The sequence below is a fragment of the Salmo trutta genome, chromosome 6, assembly GCF_901001165.1.
Source record: "Salmo trutta chromosome 6, fSalTru1.1, whole genome shotgun sequence".
Classification (NCBI taxonomy): Eukaryota; Metazoa; Chordata; class Actinopteri; order Salmoniformes; family Salmonidae; genus Salmo; species Salmo trutta.
This window is the reverse complement of record NC_042962.1, coordinates 55848357-55869962: the sequence shown is the minus strand read 5'-3', so window position 1 is coordinate 55869962 and position 21606 is coordinate 55848357. Positions and strand designations below refer to the sequence as shown.

Sequence of the window (21606 nt, the reverse complement as noted above, 5' to 3'; positions counted from 1 at the left end):
GGGGTGTTATCACTATGAACAGTAGTCAAGGTGTTGTCACTCTGGACAGTAGTAGAGGTGTTATCACTCTGGACAGTAGTAGAGGTGTTATCACTATGAATAGTAGTAAGGGTGTTATCACTATACAGTAGTAGAGGTGTTATCAGTCTGGACAGTAGTAGAGGTGTTATCACTCTGGACAGCAGTAGACGTGTTATCACTATGAATAGTAGTAGGGGTGTTATCACTCTGGACTCTAGTAGAAGTGTTATCACTCTACAGTAGTAGAACTCTGGACAGTATAGATGTTATCACTCTACAGTCGTAGAGGTGTTATCACTCTGGACAGTAGTAGAGGTGTTATCACTAGACAGTAGTAGAGGTGTTATCACTATGAACAGTAGTACAGGTGTTATCACTATGAACAGTAGTAGAGGTGTTATCACTCTGGACAGTAGTAGAGGTGTTATCACTCTGGACAGTAGTAGAGGTGTTATCACTCTGGATTCTAGTAGGGGTGTTATCACTATACAGTAGCAGAGGTGTTATCACTATGGACAGTAGTAGGGGTGTTATCACTCTGTACAGTAGTAGAGGTGTTATCACTATACAGTAATAGAGGTGTTATCACTATGAACAGTAGTAGAGGTATTATCACTCTGGACAGTAGTAGATGTGTTATCCCTATTTACAGTATTATAGGTGTTATCACTCTGGAGAGTAGTAGAGGTGTTATCACTATTTACAGTAGTAGAGGTGTTATCACTCTGGACAGTAGTAGAGGTGTTATCACTAGACAGTAGTAGAGGTGTTATCACTATGAACAGTAGTACAGGTGTTATCACTATGAACAGTAGTAGAGGTGTTATCACTCTACAGTAGTAGAACTCTGGACAGTAGAGATGTTATCACTCTACAGTAGTAGAGGTGTTATCCCTCTGGACAGTAGTAGGGGTGTTATCACTATTCAGCAGTAGAGGTGTTATCACTCTGGACAGTAGTAGGGGTGTTATCACTATGAACAGTAGTCAAGGTGTTGTCACTCTGGACAGTAGTAGAGGTGTTATCACTCTGGACAGTAGTAGAGGTGTTATCACTATGAATAGTATTAAGGGTGTTATCACTATACAGTAGTAGAGGTGTTATCACTATACAGTAGTAGAGGTGTTATCACTCTGGACAGCAGTAGACGTGTTATCACTATGAATAGTAGTAGGGGTGTTATCACTATACAGTAGTAGAGTTGATATCACTATACAGTATTAGAGGTGTTATTACTCTGGACAGTAGTGGAGGTGTTATCACTCTGGACAGTAGTAGAGGTGTTATCACTATGAATAGTAGTAGGGTGTTATCACTATACAGTAGTAGAGGTGTTATCAGTCTGGACAGTAGTAGAGGTGTTATCACTATGAACAGTAGTTGAGGTATAATCAATCTGGACAGTAGTAGAGGTGTTATCACTCTGGACAGTCGTGGAGATGTTATCACTATGAACAATAGTAGAGGTGATCACTATTTACGGTATTAGATGTGGTATCACTCTGGACAGTAGTAGAATTCTGGACAGTAGAGATGTTATCACTCTACAGTAGTAGAGGTGTTATCACTCTGGACAGTAGTAGAGGTGTTATCACTCTACAGTAGTAGAACTCTGGACAGTAGAGATGTTATCACTCTACAGTCGTAGAGGTGTTATCACTCTGGACAGTAGTAGAGGTGTTATCACTAGACAGTAGTAGAGGTGTTATCACTATGAACAGTAGTACAGGTGTTATCACTATGAACAGTAGTAGAGGTGTTATCACTCTGGACAGTAGTAGAGGTGTTATCACTCTGGACTCTAGTAGGGGTGTTATCACTATGAACAGTAGTACAGGTGTTATCACTATGAACAGTAGTAGAGGTGTTATCACTCTGGACAGTAGTAGAGGTGTTATCACTCTGGACTCTAGTAGAAGTGTTATCACTCTACAGTAGTAGAACTCTGGACAGTATAGATGTTATCACTCTACAGTCGTAGAGGTGTTATCACTCTGGACAGTAGTAGAGGTGTTATCACTAGACAGTAGTAGAGGTGTTATCACTATGAACAGTAGTACAGGTGTTATCACTATGAACAGTAGTAGAGGTGTTATCACTCTGGACAGTAGTAGAGGTGTTATCACTCTGGACAGTAGTAGAGGTGTTATCACTCTGGATTCTAGTAGGGGTGTTATCACTATACAGTAGCAGAGGTGTTATCACTATGGACAGTAGTAGGGGTTTTATCACTCTGGACAGTAGTAGAGGTGTTATCACTATACAGTAATAGAGGTGTTATCACTATGAACAGTAGTAGAGGTATTATCACTCTGGACAGTAGTAGATGTGTTATCCCTATTTACAGTATTATAGGTGTTATCACTCTGGAGAGTAGTAGAGGTGTTATCACTATTTACAGTAGTAGAGGTGTTATCACTCTGGACAGTAGTAGAGGTGTTATCACTAGACAGTAGTAGAGGTGTTATCACTATGAACAGTAGTACAGGTGTTATCACTATGAACAGTAGTAGAGGTGTTATCACTCTACAGTAGTAGAACTCTGGACAGTAGAGATGTTATCACTCTACAGTAGTAGAGGTGTTATCCCTCTGGACAGTAGTAGGGGTGTTATCACTATACAGTAGTAGAGGTGTTATCACTCTGGACAGTAGTACAGGGCTCCGGGCAGCCGAGCGGAAATGGAGGAAAACTCGCCTCCCTGCGGACCTGGCATCCTTTCACGCCCTCCTCTCTACATTTTCCTCTTATGTCTCTGCTGCTAAAGCCACTTTCTACCACTCTAAATTCCAAGCATCTGCCTCTAACCCTAGGAAGCTCTTTGCTACCTTCTCCTCCCTCCTGAATCCTCCTCCCCCCTCCCCCCCCCTCCTCTCTCTCTGCGGGTGACTTCGTCAACCATTTTGAAAAGAAGGCTGATGACATCCGATCCTCGTTTGCTAAGCCAAATGACACCGCTGGTCCTGCTCACACTGCCCTACCCTGTGCTTTGACCTCTTTCTCCCCTCTCTCTCCAGATGAAATCTCGCGTCTCGTGACGGCCGGCCGCCCAACAACCTGCCCACTTGACCCTATCCCCTCCTCTCTTCTCCAGACCATTTCCGGAGACCTTCACCCCTACCTCACCTCGCTCATCAACTCATCCTTGACCGCTGGCTACGTCCCTTCAGTCTTCAAGAGAGCGAGAGTTGCACCCCTTCTGAAAAAACCTACACTCGATCCCTCCGATATCAACAACTACAGACCAGTATCCCTTCTTTCTTTTCTCTCCAAAACTCTTGAACGTGCCGTCCTTGGCCAGCTCTCCTGCTATCTCTCTCAGAATGACCTTCTTGATCCTAATCAGTCAGGTTTCAAGACTGGGCATTCAACTGAGACTGCTCTTCTCTGTGTCACGGAGGCTCTCCGCACTGCTAAAGCTAACTCTCTCTCCTCTGCTCTCATCCTTCTAGACCTATCTGCTGCCTTTGATACTGTGAACCATCAGATCCTCCTCTCCACCCTCTCCGAGCTGGGCATCTCCGGCGCGGCCCACGCTTGGATTGCGTCCTACCTGACAGGTCGCTCCTACCAGGTGGCGTGGCGAGAATCTGTCTCCGCACCACGTGCTCTCACCACTGGTGTCCCCCAGGGCTCTGTTCTAGGCCCTCTCCTATTCTCACTATACACCAAGTCACTTGGCTCGGTCATATCCTCACATGGTCTCTCCTATCATTGCTACGCAGACGACACACAATTAATCTTCTCCTTTCCCCCTTCTGATAACCAGGTGGCGAATCGCATCTCTGCATGTCTGGCAGACATATCAGTGTGGATGACGGCTCACCACCTCAAGCTGAACCTCGGCAAGACGGAGCTGCTCTTCCTCCCGGGGAAGGACTGCCCGTTCCATGATCTCACCATCACGGTTGACAACTCCCTTGTGTCCTCCTCCCAGAGTGCTAAGAACCTTGGCGTGACCCTGGACAACACCCTGTCGTTCTCCACTAACATCAAGGCGGTGACCCGATCCTGTAGGTTCATGCTCTACAACATTCGCAGAGTACGACCCTGCCTCACACAGGAAGCGGCGCAGGTCCTAGTCCAGGCACTTGTCATCTCCCGTCTGGATTACTGCAACTCGCTGTTGGCTGGGCTCCCTGCCTGTGCCATTAAACCCCTACAACTCATCCAGAACGCCGCAGCCCGTCTGGTGTTCAACCTTCCCAAGTTCTCTCACGTTACCCCGCTCCTCCGCTCTCTCCACTGGCTTCCAGTTGAAGCTCGCATCCGCTACAAGTCCATGGTGCTTGCCTACGGAGCTGTGAGGGGAACGGCACCTCCGTACCTTCAGGCTCTGATCAGGCCCTACACCCAAACAAGGGCACTGCGTTCATCCACATCTGGCCATCTCGCCTCCCTACCTCTGAGGAAGCACAGTTCCCGCTCAGCCCAGTCAAAACTGTTCGCTGCTCTGGCACCCCAATGGTGGAACAAGCTCCCTCACGATGCCAGGACAGCGGAGTCAATCACCACCTTCCGGAGACACCTGAAACCCCACCTCTTTAAGGAATACCTGGGATAGGATAAAGTAATCCTTCTAACCCCCCCCCCAAAAGATTTAGATGCACTATTGTAAAGTGGTTGTTCCACTGGATATCATAAGGTGAATGCACCGATTTGTAAGTCGCTCTGGATAAGAGCGTCTGCTAAATGACTTAAATGTAAATGTAAATGTAGTAGAGGTGTTATCACTATGAACATTAGTAGAGGTGTTGTCACTATGAACAGTAGTAGAGGTGTTATCACTCTGGACAGCAGTAGAGGTGTTATCACTCTGGACAGTAGTAGGGGTGTTATCATTCTGGACAGTAGTGGAGGTGTTTTCACTATGGACAGTAGTAGAGGTGTTATCACTATGAACAGTAGTAGAGGTGTTATCACTCTGGACAGCAGTAGAGGTGTTATCACTCTGGACAGTAGTAGGGGTGTTATCACTATGAACAGTAGTCAAGGTGTTGTCACTCTGGACAGTAGTAGAGGTGTTATCACTCTGGACAGTAGTAGAGGTGTTATCACTATGAATAGTAGTAGGGGTGTTATCACTATACAGGAGTAGAGGTGTTATCACTATACAGTAGTAGAGGTGTTATCACTCTGGACAGCAGTAGAGGTGTTATCACTATGAATAGTAGTAGGGGTGTTATCACTATACAGTAGTAGAGTTGATATCACTATACAGTATTAGAGGTGTTATTACTCTGGACAGTAGTAGAGGTGTTATCACTCTGGACAGTAGTAGAGGTGTTATCACTATGAATAGTAGTAGGGGTGTTATCACTATACAGGAGTAGAGGTGTTATCACTATACAGTAGTAGAGGTGTTATCACTCTGGACAGCAGTAGAGGTGTTATCACTATGAATAGTAGTAGGGGTGTTATCACTATACAGTAGTAGAGTTGATATCACTATACAGTATTAGAGGTGTTATTACTCTGGACGGTAGTAGAGGTGTTATCACTCTGGACAGTAGTAGAGGTGTTATCACTATGAATAGTAGTAGGGGTGTTATCACTATACAGTAGTAGAGGTGTTATCAGTCTGGACAGTAGTAGAGGTGTTATCACTATGAACAGTAGTTGAGGTATAATCAATCTGGACAGTAGTAGAGGTGTTATCACTCTGGACAGTCGTGGAGATGTTATCACTATGAACAATAGTAGAGGTGATCACTATTTACGGTATTAGATGTGGTATCACTCTGGACAGTAGTAGAATTCTGGACAGTAGAGATGTTATCACTCTACAGTAGTAGAGGTGTTATCACTCTGGACAGTAGTAGAGGTGTTATCACTCTACAGTAGTAGAACTCTGGACAGTAGAGATGTTATCACTCTACAGTCGTAGAGGTGTTATCACTCTGGACAGTAGTAGAGGTGTTATCACTAGACAGTAGTAGAGGTGTTATCACTATGAACAGTAGTACAGGTGTTATCACTATGAACAGTAGTAGAGGTGTTATCACTCTGGACAGTAGTAGAGGTGTTATCACTCTGGACTCTAGTAGGGGTGTTATCACTATGAACAGTAGTACAGGTGTTATCACTATGAACAGTAGTAGAGGTGTTATCACTCTGGACAGTAGTAGAGGTGTTATCACTCTGGACTCTAGTAGGGGTGTTATCACTATACAGTAGCAGAGGTGTTATCACTATGGACAGTAGTAGAGGTATTATCACTCTGGACAGTAGTAGATGTGTTATCACTATTTACAGTAGTAGAGGTGTTATCACTCTGGACAGTAGTAGAGGTGTTATCACGCTGGACAGTAGTGGAGGTGTTATCACTATGAACAGTAGTAGGTGTGTTATCACTCTGGACAGTAGTAGAGGTGAGTAGAGGTGTTATCACTCTGGACCGTAGTAGAGGTGTTATCACTCTGGACAGTAGTAGGAGTGTTATCACTATGGACAATAGTATAATTCTGGACAGTAGAGATGTTATCACTCTGGACAGTAGTAGATGTGTTGTTACTCTGGACAGTAGTAGAGGTGATCGTTATTGACAGTATTTGAGGTGTTATCACTCTGGACAGTAGTAGAGGTGTTATCACTCTACAGTAGTAGAACTCTGGACAGTAGAGATGTTATCACTCTACCGTAGTAGGGGTGTTATCACTATGAACAGTATTTTGTACATTTTTTAAAACATTTTTGTCATTCAGCAGATGCTCTTATCCAGAGCGATTTACAGTAGTGAATGCATACATTTCATACATTTTTTCCCGTACTGGTCCCCCGTGGGAATCGAACCCACAACCCTGGCGTTGCAAACACCATGCTCTACCAACTGTGCCACACGGGACAACAGTAGTAGAGGTGTTATCACTATGAACAGTAGTAGAGGTGTTATCACTCTGGACAGTAGTAGAGGTGTATCACTATTTACTGTATTAGAGGTGTTATCACTATGAACAGTAGTAGATGTGTAATCACTGTACAGTAGTAGAGGTGTTATCACTATACAGTAGTAGAGGTGTTATCTCTATGAACAGTAGTAGAGGTATTATCACTCTGGACAGTAGTAGAGGTGTATCACTATTTACTGTATTAGAGGTGTTATCACTATGAACAATAGTAGATGTGTAATCACTGTACAGTAGTAGAGGTGTTATCACTATACAGTAGTAGAGGTGTTATCACTATGAACAGTAGTAGAGGTGTTATCACTCTGGACAGTAGTAGAGGTGTTATCGCAATGAACAGTAGTAGAGGTGTTATCACTATTGACGGTTTTAGATGTGGTATCACTATTGACGGTATTAGAGGTGTTATCACTATTTATAGTAGTATAGGTGTTATCACTCTGGATAGTTGTAGAGGTGCTATCACTATTTACTGTATTAGAGGTGTTATTATTCTGGATGGTTGTAGAGGTGATCACTTTTTACGGTATTAGAGGTGGTATCACTATTTATGGTGTTAGAGGTGTTATCACTCTGGACAGTAGTAGAGGTGTTATCACTATTTACAGTAGTAGAGGTGGTATCACTATTTACTGTATTAAAGGTGTTATCACTGTGGACAGTATTAGAGGTGTTATCACTATTTACAGTATTAGAGGTGTTATCACTCTACAGTAGTAGGGGTGTTATCACTATTTACAGTATTAGAGGTGTTATCACTTTTTACAGTATTAGAGGTGTTATCACTTTTTACAGTATTAGAGGTTATCTCTATGAACAGTAGTAGAGGTGTCATCACTCTGGGCAGTAATAGAGGTGTTATCACTATTTACAGTATTAGAGGCGTTTTCACTATTTACATTAGTAGAGGTGTTATCACCTTTTACAGTATTAGAGGTGTTATCACTTTTTACAGTATTAGAGGTTATGTCTATGAACAGTAGTAGAGGTGTTATCACTCTGGGCAGTAGTAGAGGTGTTATCACTATTTACAGTATTAGAGGCGTTTTCACTATTTACAGTAGTAAATGGTGTTATCAGTCTACAGTAGTAGTACTCTGGACAGTAGAGATGTTATCGCTACAGTAGTAGGGGTGTTTTCACCATTTACGGTAGTAGAGGTGTTATCACGCTACAGTCAACAACATGCCAGTCCTTCCTGGTTGAGGGTTGACGAGAGATTAACTGCATCTTTTCATGAGAAATATTACTGCAATGAAAATTCCAGATTGTCTGCGTAATAAAATAACATTCAGCTCACACACATATACATACCCCACAAGACATGCCACCAGGCATCTGTTCACAGTCCCCAAGTCCAAAACGAATTCACAGAAACGCACGGTATTATACAGAGCCATGATCACATGGAACTCCCTTCCATCTTCCATTACTCATTCAAACAGAAAATGTACAATACCTTTAAAAAAGCGAGGGGGGACACACACATTGTTTTTTAGTTGTGTTATTTGTATATCGTTGTGTTTAAAAGTTGTGTGACTGTCCTTGTCTATCAGTGTTCTGTTACTTGTCATGTTTTGTAGACCCCAGGAAGAGTAGCTGCTGCTTCTGCAAAAGCTAAGGGGGAACCAAATAAACAAATAAAAAGATGAACCCAATATTTTATATGCAGCGGGTTTTGTCTTCCCTGTAGCTCAGTTGGTAGAGCATGGTGTTTGCAACGCCAGGGTTGTGGGTTCGATTCCCACGGTGGGCCAGTACGGAGAGAGAAAAAAAAGGTATGAAACGTATGCATTCACTACTGTAAGTTGCTCTGGATAAGAGCGTCTGCTAAATGACTAAAATGTAAAATGTAAATATTTTTAAAGGACCAAAGAGTATGATCTGCTTTGTGTTTCTATTTTTGCAAGATAAAAAATACTGTCATCGTCTCGGCCCTAATATATTGTATAATTTATTTTTATATCTGAGTCCATATTGTCCACAAGTTTCTAGTATATAGGCTTTCTGGTTCAAGAGAAAATCAACAAAATAAGGAAAAAAGCATGAACAAATCGAATCAACAATTACATTATTTTCAATGAACTCTGTAACTCTTCCAACTAGTGTATTTTTTGATAACTGCCACCAACACATTTACAACAAAGACATATTGACATAGAAAAATAAATAAAAGTGTGCAAAAAAATACAGATAAATGATATTTCATGCTGAAACCCTCACATTAAACACCAATGGTATTCACTAAGCTGATGGTTTGAATTTAGAATAATGTTTTACAGCTTTGTCATTGTATTTTTTTATCATCTTATTATATATACAGTAATAGTCAAAGTTTAGACACACCTACTCATTCCAGGGTTTTTCTTTATTTTGACTATTTCCTACATTGTAGAATAATAGTGAAGACATCAAAACTATAAAATAACACATATGGAATCATGTATTAACCAAAAAAGTGTTAAACAAATCAAAACATATTTTATATTTGAGATTCTTCAAAGTAGCCACCCTTTGCCTTGAAGACAGCTTTGCACACTCTTGGTATCCAGAGTGATCAGCGAGACAATTATTCCCAGATACAGAAGACATCCCTTAGGCTTCATGTCGGAAATGACTCTGAGACCACTGGATTAAGAATGATTTACAGCTTTGATTAAAGTAATACACAAACATGAAAGAGCTGAGTGGGGATACCAAGACACCAGCATTTATTTTAAACCAAGAGGTATATTTCTGATCCGATAAGATTTCAGGAAGAAAAAAATAGAACTATTGTGTTTGGAATGTATGTATCCAGCACCATGGACAGAGGACTGAGCGCTGCCAAACACAAATGGATAAACATCGGACTGCACTGCAATAGAAATTTTTTAATTTACTCGCTTTGCAATGAGTAAATAATAATAATAAAAAGTATATGACCCGGAAATAAGGGGTTACTGACAACAACAATAACAACAACAACAGCAGTGAAAACAGAGAAGAGCAATAGGCTCTTTAAAACAGCTGCATCATGGCACAGCTGCATCATGGCACGTCTCCAAGGACGTGTCAATCTGCCTCCCTGCTGAGAGCAACCAGACCAAAACCCATCCTATTTAATTACCAACACCTGTCCTACCAACACCTCTACTTCATTTAACAATACTGTGCTTTAACTACTCCCCCTGTGGACAGTGAGGGCCAGACACCCAGAGTTAAAGAGAGCCGGGGTACGAGGGTTCACAGCTGCTGTTTTCCAGTTTCCATGCAGCCCACTCACACATCAACCAATCGGGTGACAGTCTTGGATAATCCATGGGATTCTAGACGGACCAATTGCGAGAGGCCTGTGGGAGCCGTCTTCTTTGGCTCCTCAATTTGGCCGAGGAGAGAGAAGGACTGGCCCCCGCTAGGGAGTCGAAGTCCGGCACACAGCAGATTCAGAATCCAACAACTGAGCCGGGTCCAAGCTCTCAGCTGCAAAAGCAACCTGTTTCCTCCCCACTCCCTGCCTTATGTACTTATCAGATTCACATGGCTGCAATAAAATTCTCACGTTGTTCTCTGGGGCTTGCTGTTGGAACAACAACAGTCAGTCAAACGTCTAAATATTCCTTCAACGGGCTGCCAAAATGTATTTCTCCGGCCCCTCTGTCATACTTAGACCAGGACTCTCAAACCCTGTTCCTGGTGAGCAACCCCCCTGTAGGTGTTCTACCTATAGGACGGTAGCTTTCCAGGAACGGGGTTGGAGAGCCCTGACCTAGACACTAACCTGTGATTTTTAGTGTGGTGCAAAACAATAATGATAATGCAACAAAGTGGCTCCCGAGTGGCGCAGCGGTCTAAGGCAGCACACAATTGGCCCAGCATCGTCTGGGTTTGGCCGTCATTGTAAATAAGAATTTGTTCTTAACTAACTTGCCTAGTTTAATAAATAAAAAAAGGCTGTTGCCATTCTACCACAGGATGTCTGTTTCCTACCGCCACCTTTGCCACCACAGCAGTGTCTGCTTGATCCCGAGCCCCAACTTCAGGGTTTGAAAATAATCACATTTCCCTGACTGCTTCCAGATGGTAACTTTAATTCTCAATAATCAAAAGGGGATCATGAGGAAAAGCATGTTGAATACCAACCATGCTGTTGAGCACAGATATGTGCTTCTTTAATAGTTTGTAGTCAGGTCTGGCATCGCTGTTTCAACGGCACCCCTTGGCCTAATACCCCTTCACTAGGTAAACATGCAGTGAACAAGAAAAGTTGACGAGTGAACTTATACGTGAACATTACTGGCCCTGTCATCATCTATCCAAATAGAACACGGCTTGTTTCTGATTCTGAGCAAACTGCAACCTCACTTCAAACACGGACACAGCAAGGAAATAAATAAATAAGGGATAATATCATATTTTCCACTGATCTGAACTCTGGACTGTTGAGGTGGTAAAATCAGACTCTCTGTTATGAGGCTCAGTAAGACAATATGCAGCTCAGAGGATCAGTACTCTCTCTACACAGAATACCATCAGATGTATTTCTAATGTTCACAATTCTCCATCAATCAACTGAAAACATGAGACTGAAAATGGATAAAGACAGGGGCCGTTTTCTTTATCCTGCCATATTATAGTTGTGTGTTTTTTATCCAATATTCTATTATTCTCTATAGTATTATCATTATCAATGCATTGTTGGGAAAGAGCTCTCAAGGAAGAATTTCACAGTACTGTTTTACACCGGTTGAATGCTGTGCACGTGGCGAATAAACTTTGAAACTTGAAACATATTCAACACGCTGTATATGACGCATATCACTCGAAGACTGGCAATGGAGACAAGCTCAGCTGGAACAGACTCACAGTCAAAAGGTTAGTGGGCTAAACATATTCTATGGAACAGAGATGGAGTGAGGGAAAAGGAGGGAACAAAAGGAAGGATTTTCATTTTTGCTTGCGTCGGTTCCAGAAACCGTTTTGCTTGCGTCGGTTCCAGAAATCAAGCCTGCACAGTTTAAGTTAACAGCGAATGTCACGTCCTGACCATAGTGAGTGGTTATTTTCTATGGTAGAGTAGGTCAGGGCGTGACAGGGGGTGTTTGTCTGTTTTTGTATGTCTATGTTCAGTTTCTAGTTTTGCATTTCTATGTTGGTGTTGTTTGGCATGACCTCCAATTAGAGGCAGCAGGTTGTCGTTGTCTCTAATTGGAGGTCCTATTTAAGTTGATGTTTGTTTCACATGTGTTTGTGGGTGATTATTCGTTGTGAGTGTATTTGATCCTCCTGCGTCACGGTTTGTTGTTTTGTGTTTATTTTGAAGTGTTTAATTGTATCATTCGGTTTCACTGGTTAAATAAATATGTGGAACTACGAAAACGCTGCAACTTGGACCGCTCCTTCTAACAGCTGTGACAGCGGATCATGTCCTCTGAACACAAAGGTAGGAGGGGTGACTGGAGACAAAGTACTGTAATTCTTACAAAGCTGCCCGTGGAAATTCTACACAGAATACCAGAGGGAAATGCCTGACACCTTCCCATGGACCTATCTGTGTGCTCTCCTTCCTTCCCTGAGTAAAATAAATTTTTACCCTACAGATGTGTATCTTAATTTGATCACTCTTTTCTTGCTGAGAACTTTTAGTTTTGCTGCTGAAACTTGTAGTGTAATCAAGGTTTAAAAATGCTTCCAAAGTTTGTAATTTCCACTTTAAAATGTCAGACTTGATTTGTCCTAACGAAAAATGTATCAACTCATACAAAAAATGTCCAATAATTATAATCCACATAATAATTCACATTTCTTGTTGCTGCAGGATTATTTTCCTGCTGTAGGAAACTGGCTCAAAATAAGTTCCTACATCAGTACTCACTGATCCAATGTCAGTTTAACATTTTCCCATCTAATAGGTAAAGTTAGGACATGATGAGGGTAAGATGATTTTAGATCAGAGCCTCAGTTCAGGTTCCCTTCCTACAGGCTGTGGCTGGTGCCCTAAAGAAGCCCATTGTCTTTGGTGTCACCCCTTTGGCCCATTGACCCCATGAGAACAGGCTGTTTTCTCTGTCCTCAAGGGCTTCCCAATAAAACGGATGCTGATGGCTGTCACGCTCTTCACGTTACCTAACTCACACACTTGGCCTGGCCGCCTTGGCAACCGATGTCCACGGGTAACCATGGCAACCACTCCAACCTTAGTCCACACACACACACACACACACACACACACAGATGGTAATGACTGGAGCAGAATCAGTGGAATGGTATCGAATACATCAACACATGGTTTCCATGGTTTCCAGGTGTTTGATGCCATTCCATTAGCTCCGTTCCGGCCATTATTACGAGCCGTTCTCCCCTCAGCAGCCTCCAATAATGAGTAGTGTGCTAAACAGAAGAAGAGCCGCTCCGTATTAGCAGCAGCATGGGTTAGTGATATCCTGGAACCTTGGGACGTCCCGACCTTAAACCCTAAATCCTAACCTTAACATTTACCCTAATCTTAAACATAACCCTTACCTAACACTAACTCTTACCTTAACTGTTTTATATTTCAAGTTCAATGGGGTGACGTCAGAGTTGGGACATCCAAAAGTATCCCACTTAGACTTTTTCCCAGCAGAATTCTGGAGTTTCAAAGGGAAAGACACACCACTTGTTCCACAGGAATGTCCGATCAGCTGACGGAGCCGAGCGGGAGCCAAGCACACATCTGGGGACTGTAAAACCCATTGGAACCTAAGCCTCTCTCACCCTCTAGTCTTCATCTCATCTGTGGGTGCTCTGTCTGTGTATTCAGGAACTTGGGTCACTACTCCACACTTTACTCAGCTGAAAGGTCGAGTGGTGAAGACCCTTGGGGAGCAGAGACAGAGAGACAGAGCGGGAGGTAGGGAGGGAGGAAAAGAGGAAGAGAGAGAGAGAGAAAGAGAAAGAGAAAGAAAGAGAGAAAACGAGAGAGAGACAGAGAGAAGAAGAGTAAGACACAGAGACAGAGAGAAGGAGAGTGAGACACAGAGACAGCAAGAGAGAGACAGCCCAAGAAAGAGAAGTAGAGAGAAAGAGGGAGGGAGCGAAAGAAAGAAAGAGAGCTAGACCTGTTAGCCCCATCAGACAACTGTATGAGGAAGAGGTGGCTGTGAGGTCTTCTGTCCCACTCTGACAGCAGCAGCCTGGGGAGCAGCAGAGGAATCAATCCTCCCTCCAACTCACTCCTGATCCTTTGTCTTTCTCTCACTTTTAACTTTGTTCCCCAGCTCTCCTCTCCATTCCTCCCTCCCTCACCTCTCCTCTCCCCTGTCCTCTCCCCTCCCCTCTGCTCTCCTCTCTTCTCCCTCCTCTCCCCTCTCCTCTCCCTGTATGTGCTGTTCATCTGGCCTTGTCCAATGTGATTTATCCCAACACAAACACTACTCCACTCCCAGCTCCCAGCAGCCTAAATACCTGCCCTTCAAAGGTCAGCGCCTCTGCCAATACTCCCGTTGTCCTGCCCATGTTATGAGCTGATCGATGTGTGTGTGTGCCTGGCCTTTTCCAGCATTCCTTCACACATAGACGCTCTCTTTACAGAGCAAGGCTACAGGAGTCACCCTGAGTTATTTGGTCGTAGCTCTCAGCCTCCAGAGGGGGGAAACCAACAGTGATCACGATGACCTCCGCAGTACACAGTTCACAGAGCTGGGTTGAATAGGACGTCGTAATGGAGGTCAGGGTCAACGAGGGGTCAATGAGGGATCAAGAGGGTCACAAACAAGCTGAGGAGAGGCCGACTTTCTGTTGGGAAGGCTTTGGTACCTTCACAATACTTGGTGATCTCAGACTAAGACTATTTCCTGTTGTTAACACTGGGAACTGTGAGCTGTCGCATATTTTAGGCCACACTTTTGTGAAGAGGCACCATATTCTTGTTAAGCTTGAGCTGTATTGAATGTTTGAAACCCTCCAGGAACTGAACTCCTAATCTAATTTACAATAAAGGTATTCTATTCTATTCTATACATATTTAAATCCATGGACATAACTGATATAAATAACTGATGATAAATGATGTCACAGTATCAGGGGTGTAAAGTACTTAAGTAAATATATGTACTACTTAAGTCGTTTTTTGGGGTATCTGTACTTGACTTTTCTATTTATATTTATGACAACCTTTACTCCACTACATAAGAAAATGTGTACTTTTTACTCCCATACATTTTCCCTGACACACAAAAGTACTCGTTACATTTTGAATGCTCAGGCAGGACAGCAATATGGTCAAATTCACACACCTATCAATATAACGCGTTGTCATCCCTACTGCCTCTGATCAGGAGACTCATTATGTCTGAGTGTTGGAGAGTGCCCGTCTGTCCGGAAATATAAAAAACAACCTGTGTAGTCTGGTTTACTTAATATAAGGAATTTGATGTATTGCGTTTACTTTTTTAGTATGACAATTCAGTACTTTTTCCACCACTGTACTTAAGTACATTAAAATCAGATTGCCACGACTTCCACCGAAGTCGGTCCCTCTCCTTGTTCGGGCGATGTTCGGCTGTCGACGTCACCGACCTTCTAGCCATCGCCAATACACTTTTCATTTTCCATTGGTTTCGTCTTGTCTTCCATCACACCTGGTTCCAATTCCATCAATTACATGTTGTGTATTTAACCCTCTGTCCCCCCCCCCATGTCCTTGTCCGTAATTGTTTTTTGTAGTGCTTGTGTTTTTTGTATTGTTCTGTTGACGGTGGTTTATGTTTATTAAACGACACCGTTGTAACTCAGTTTTCGCTCTCCTGCGCCTGACTTCTCTGCCGCCAGTACGCACCGCATTACACAGATACTTTAAGACTTTTACTCAAGTTATATTTTACTGGGTGACGTTCACTTTGACTTGAGTTATGTTTTATTAAGGTATCTTTACTTTTACTCAAGTGTGACTATTGAGTACTTTTTCAACTACTGGAGTGTGAGAAATATCCCATCCAAGAGACCAGTCTAAGGGACTTTGGCTTCTGTCATCCATGCTCTCTTTACAATAACACTGGTAACACTTTACCCTGCAGTTACAAAGCAGTTACTATGTAACGACATGTTAATAATAAAATGTTATTACCGGTGGTTACATAAGGTGTTACCATAACACATATTTCTCCTTCCCTCTCTATCCATTAGAGTACCATAATCCACCATAAAATATATATAACAGCATGTTAGGTTATTTTTACCCACATGCCGATGGCTTCACTCTCATCACCATTAAACCAAACCCAGGCTCATTTAGGATCTCTCAGAAGAGAGATGTACAGTACGGCCACGGGCCAGACAGGATAGTGATGAGAATAAGGAACATGATGGATGTCAGAGACAACTTCATGTATTATACAGTTCAGCAATAAAATATTTTCTATATCACGTGCCATACAAAACTGACGTAGGAATTCTGAATTCCATGCCATTCGTTTAGACATCATCCACGTAACTTTCAAGGATATTTTATTAAGAATATGACTCCACATATCCACATAACTTTCAAGTTATTTTGTCAATAATATTATTAAATTCCCTATGAATACTTCAATTCAGAATCTACATAACTTTTAAGCTATTTTATTTTAGATATCCACATTACTGTCAAGTTATCAACAGTACCTTCAGAAATGATTTATACCCTTTGACTTATTGCACATTTTGTTGTGTTACAAGCCTGAATTCAAAACGAATTAAAGATATTACACACAATACCCCATAATGAAATAAGTGAAACCATGTTTTTAGAAATTGTTGCAAATGTATTTCAAATTCTTTCTGGGTAAGTCTCTAAGAGCTTTGCACACCTGGATTATACTTTTTTTTTTACATTTTAGCAGACGCTCTTATCCAGAGCGACTTACATTTCATACCTTTTTTTTTTTTTTCGTACTGGCCCCCCGTGGGAATTGAACCCACAACCCTGGCGTTGCAAACACCATGCGTTTCAAACACCATGCTCTACCAACTGAGCTACAGGGAATATACAATATTTGCACATTATTCTTCAAGCTCAAACAAGTTGTTTGTTGATCATTGCTAGACAGCCATTTTCAAGTCTTGCCATAGATTTTCAAGCATATTTAAGTAAAAACTGTAACTAGGCCACTCTGGATCATTCAATGACATCTTGGTAAGCAACTCCAGTGTAAAATTTGGCCTTGTGTTTTAGGTTATTGTCCTGCTGAAAGGTGAATTTGTCTCCCAGTGTCTGTTAAAAAGTGCTTAGCTCTATTCCGTTTATTTTTATAAAAAACTCCCTAGTCCTTGCCGATGACAAGCATACCCATAACATGATGCAGCCAACACCATGAGGTGTTGTGTTGGATTTGCCCCAAACATAATGCTTTGTATTAAGGACATAATTTCTTTGCCACATTTTTTTGCAGTTTTACTTTAGTGCCTTATTGCAAACAGTATGAATGTTTTAAAATATTTTTTATTTTGTACAGGCTTCCTTCTTTTCACTCTGTCATTTAGGTTGATATTGTAGAGTAACTATAATGTTGTTGATCCATCCTCAGTTTTCTCCTATCACAGCCATTAAACTCTAACTGTTTAAATTCACCATTGGCCTCATGGTGTATCTTTGTAGTGACTGGGTGTATTGACGCACCATCCAAAGTGTAATTAAAAACTTCACCATGCTCAAAGGGATATTCAATGTTTGCCTTTTTTTACCCATCTACCAATAGGTGCCTTTATTTGCATTGGAAAACCTCCCTGGTCTTTGTGGTTGAATCTGTGTATGAAATTCACTGCTCGACTGAGGGACCTAATAGATATTATTGCACACAGAGTGAGTCCATGCAATTTATTATGTGACTTGTTAAGCCCATTTTTACTCCTGAACTTATTTAGGCTTGCCATAACAAAGTGGTTGAATCCTTATTGACTCAAGGCACTTCAACTTTTCATTTGTAAACATTTTTTTATAATAATATAATGGGGTATTGTGTGTTGGTCAGTGAAACAAAATCTCAATCTTCAGGCTGTAACACAACAAAATGTGGAAAAAGGGGTGTGAATACTTTCTGAAGGCACTGTAATTAAATGCACTATGAATACATATATTCAGTGGGTGTTACATCCTGATGAGCTACTAAAGAACCAGATACAGCAGCTGCAGTGGAACGGAACAGGGCTTCTCTGCTCCCGGCAGTAGGGCTGATCTGCTAGGGATAGACTGCTACTGTCCCGTATTTGGTAGTGTACTCAAATCACAGCCACTGCAGCTGTGTGATCCCAGGGCACATTCCCCTAAACCTTATAAACCCTTCTTATACAACGGCAGACAGACAGACAGACAGACAGACAGACAGACAGACAGACAGACAGACAGACAGACAGACAGACAGACAGACAGACAGACAGACAGACAGACAGACAGACAGACAGACAGACAGACAGACAGACAGAGAAAAAAACCTGGCTCCGTGTAGAGGAAAGGCTGTGCAACCACAGCGACACAGCAGAACCCGAGACAGAGCTGCATTTCCTGACAAAATGTCAGAAATATAAAACAATTAGAGAGTGTAATTTCCCCAAATTTGAAACCCAAAGACCTCTCTAATGAGAATAGACTTCCCATCCTGTTGGGGGAGGACGCAGAGAGCTGTGGATTGGCAGCGCACTACATTGCTGCCTGCCATAAGATGATGGACAGTGTCTGACAGACCAACCAACATGTCCTCTATATTGTTATTGTTCAATAGTTATTTTGACCTTTGGTTATTGTTGTTACTGTTGTCCTGTTGACAATATTGATTACTATTATTTTAATATTGTAAATATCCAAAGTAAGCTTTGGCAAGATGTACATTGTTACGTCATGCCAATAAAGCAAATTGAATTGAATTGAGAGAGAGAGAAAAAGAGAGAGAGAGAGAGAGAGAGAGAGAGAGGCCTACTAATTTATGAGCTAGAGCAGTCACACAATGTGTTGTTGTCCAATAGGTTGACACTAATTGCCTAAGCTATACAGGTTTACATCTAATTTCATTATGTGATTTGTTTGTTGAAAATGTAAATGTTCCTCCCCCAATAATCACAGCGACCCTTTATAATACACAGTCACTTGTCAGTCGAAGGCGAGGGTTAATGTGCAATATTTAGATTTTATATGTGTTTATGTGTTAAGTGTTTTACAACTCAAATGTATAAAGTCCAACAGCAATATGTGCAATGAATTGTATGTGTAATGTCCAAGCCTCTGTTCTGAAACGTGTCTATATGTCCTTCCTGTTGTTTTTAAATGTCTGATGTACGTATGTTGTCCTTTTGTGTATCATGTTGTCGTGGTTACAGTATATGTTCACCTGCCCAGGGACTACGGATGTAAATGAGCTGTTTGCTTAATCTGGTGCAACGCATGTTTTTGTTGCACGCTGTCCCTGTCCAAATAAACTTCAGAAATAAATTAAATAAATGACATCACCAGGTGTGATTTATTTTAAACTAGCAAAGAACACAGTTATAACCATGTCAGAGGCTCAATCTCCACTTTTCGTTGTCGAGTGAAATCTCTGCCAACTGACTACACCCGAATCCTCTCTTCACCCTGAACAAGGCAAGGGCACCACCCTTAGCTCACACAACACATACAATAGGTTGCGGCTTAGAAGTTGAATTCCAAACGATTTCATCCACCCCTCCCTGGAATGGCTGAGCAGTCTAAGACAGACCACACCGGGTACTGTGGTTCCACACCTTCAGGGGGAGAGTGACCCTCTGGGCAGGGTAGAGCGACAACCCGCTACCCAGGCCTTATTCTGGCCCTCTCTCTCAGGCTGCACAGCAGACACCCAGGAATGCTCCCACAATGAACCTCAGAGACAACAGAAACAACCTGCTGCTGTATCTAATCCTTGTATAGGAAGAGAGGGAGGAAGAGAGAGGAAAGAGAGAGAGCAAAAGAAGGGGGAAAGAGAGAGAGGAAGAGAGGGGGGGACAGAATAGAGTCGCCCTCAGGGTCCAGGCTCAGATCTATGGGCCAGGAAGTGAAGGTAAAGCTAGGATGCTGCATGGGGCTTTAGGGAATGCATTAAGAAGCCCAGAGCTACATAGTCATGTCTAGTGGACACAAGGCCTACTGACTTTACAAGGACAGGCCATCAGGCTGCACATATCCTGACTCCTGGAGGTATGTTTTCAATGGGTTAATCTCTGTTCAACAGCCTCTCTCTCTCTCTGCCTCGAATGATATGAATGTGAATAATATGAATAATATTTGAATGCTAAGCGAAGGATTTAGCATATGATCATATTCAGGAGATGACATCACCATCTTAATACATGATGTGGTATTAACTAACTAGACTGGAGATGACATCACCATCCTAATACATGATGTGGTATTAACTAACTAGACAGGAGATGACATAACCATCCTAATACATGATGTGGTATTAACTAACTAGACTGGTGCTGACATCACCATCCTAATACATGATGTGGTATTAACTAACTAGACAGGAGATGACATAACCATCCTAATACATGATGTGGTATTAACTAACTAGACTGGAAGTAAAGCTACTGGGTCAGTCTCTCAGAGTTAACACCTCTGACATCACCATCCTAATACATGATGTGGTATTAACTAACTAGACTGGAAGTAAAGCTACTGGGTCAGTCTCTCAGAGTTAACACCTCTGACATCACCATCCTAATACATGATGTGGTATTAACTAACTAGACTGGAAGTAAAGCTACTGGGTCAGTCTCTCAGAGTTAACACCTCTGACATCACCATCCCAATACATGATGTGGTATTAACTAACTAGACTGGAAGTAAAGCTACTGGGTCAGTCTCTCAGAGTTAACACCTCTGACAAGCCCTGGATTTCTACTGAACAGACTGTCTGTTTCACATGTCCTTTTCTCTTTGGAAAAATAAGTGCCTCATCATCACGAGATTTCGGATTATTCCAGCATGATCCTTTTCAGGGAATCTCTCAGTGAAGAAAGGTTACAAAAGTCCCAATGAACACTGAACAATTTGAGCTGAAGGTTCTCCTCATTTTAACCACATAGCCTTCAGAACAACCCAGACACGTGCAAAGAATCTCGCCCCGTTCCCTCGACACCCTTGCCAGAACACACAAACTCACAGAAGGAGAAAAATGCAGACATTGAAAGCACCAAATAGTCAGGTGGTACCAGGTCTAGAGAGTGAGAATACACTCCTGATAAACACCCAGTTCACAAAACCCCTCCAAATCATCATCATAATATCAGCCATATTAATCCTGACAGACCACACCTTCCTCCAGGAAACCTATAGGATGTCCTTACCTTGCTCAGTGTGTGTCTGTTGAGGGGAACTATCACTGGAGTTACAGAAGAGTGATACAGACCCCTGAACAGAAGTAAACAGCATGGACTAGGCTTTTATGTTCAGGTAGGTGGAGCTACTAGGGAGGAGACTAGGCTTTTATGTTCAGGTAGGTGGAGCTACTGGGGAGGAGACTAGGCTTTTATGTTCAGGTAGGTGGAGCTACTGGGGAGGAGACTAGGCTTTTATGTTCAGGTAGGTGGAGCTACTGGGGAGGAGACTAGGCTTTTATGTTCAGGTAGGTGGAGCTACTGGGGAGGAGACAAGGCTTTTATGTTCAGGTAGGTGGAGCTACTGGGGAGGAGACTAGGCTTTTATGTTCAGGTGGGTGGAGCTACTGGGGAG

General features: G+C 42.3%; 1 protein-coding gene across 2 annotated transcripts in view; it reads right to left on the bottom strand.

Annotated features, from left to right (window-relative positions):
• The window catches only part of LOC115196351 (collagen alpha-1(VIII) chain-like), a 50205-nt gene extending 28899 nt beyond the window's left edge, over positions 1–21306 (bottom strand). For both annotated transcript variants that reach the window (XM_029757113.1, XM_029757114.1), the window contains exon 1: positions 21222–21306. The gene's annotated coding sequence lies outside the window, so the exon portion shown is untranslated. The remainder of the gene's footprint in view (positions 1–21221) is intronic.
• Between the last annotated feature and the right edge of the window lie 300 nt (positions 21307–21606).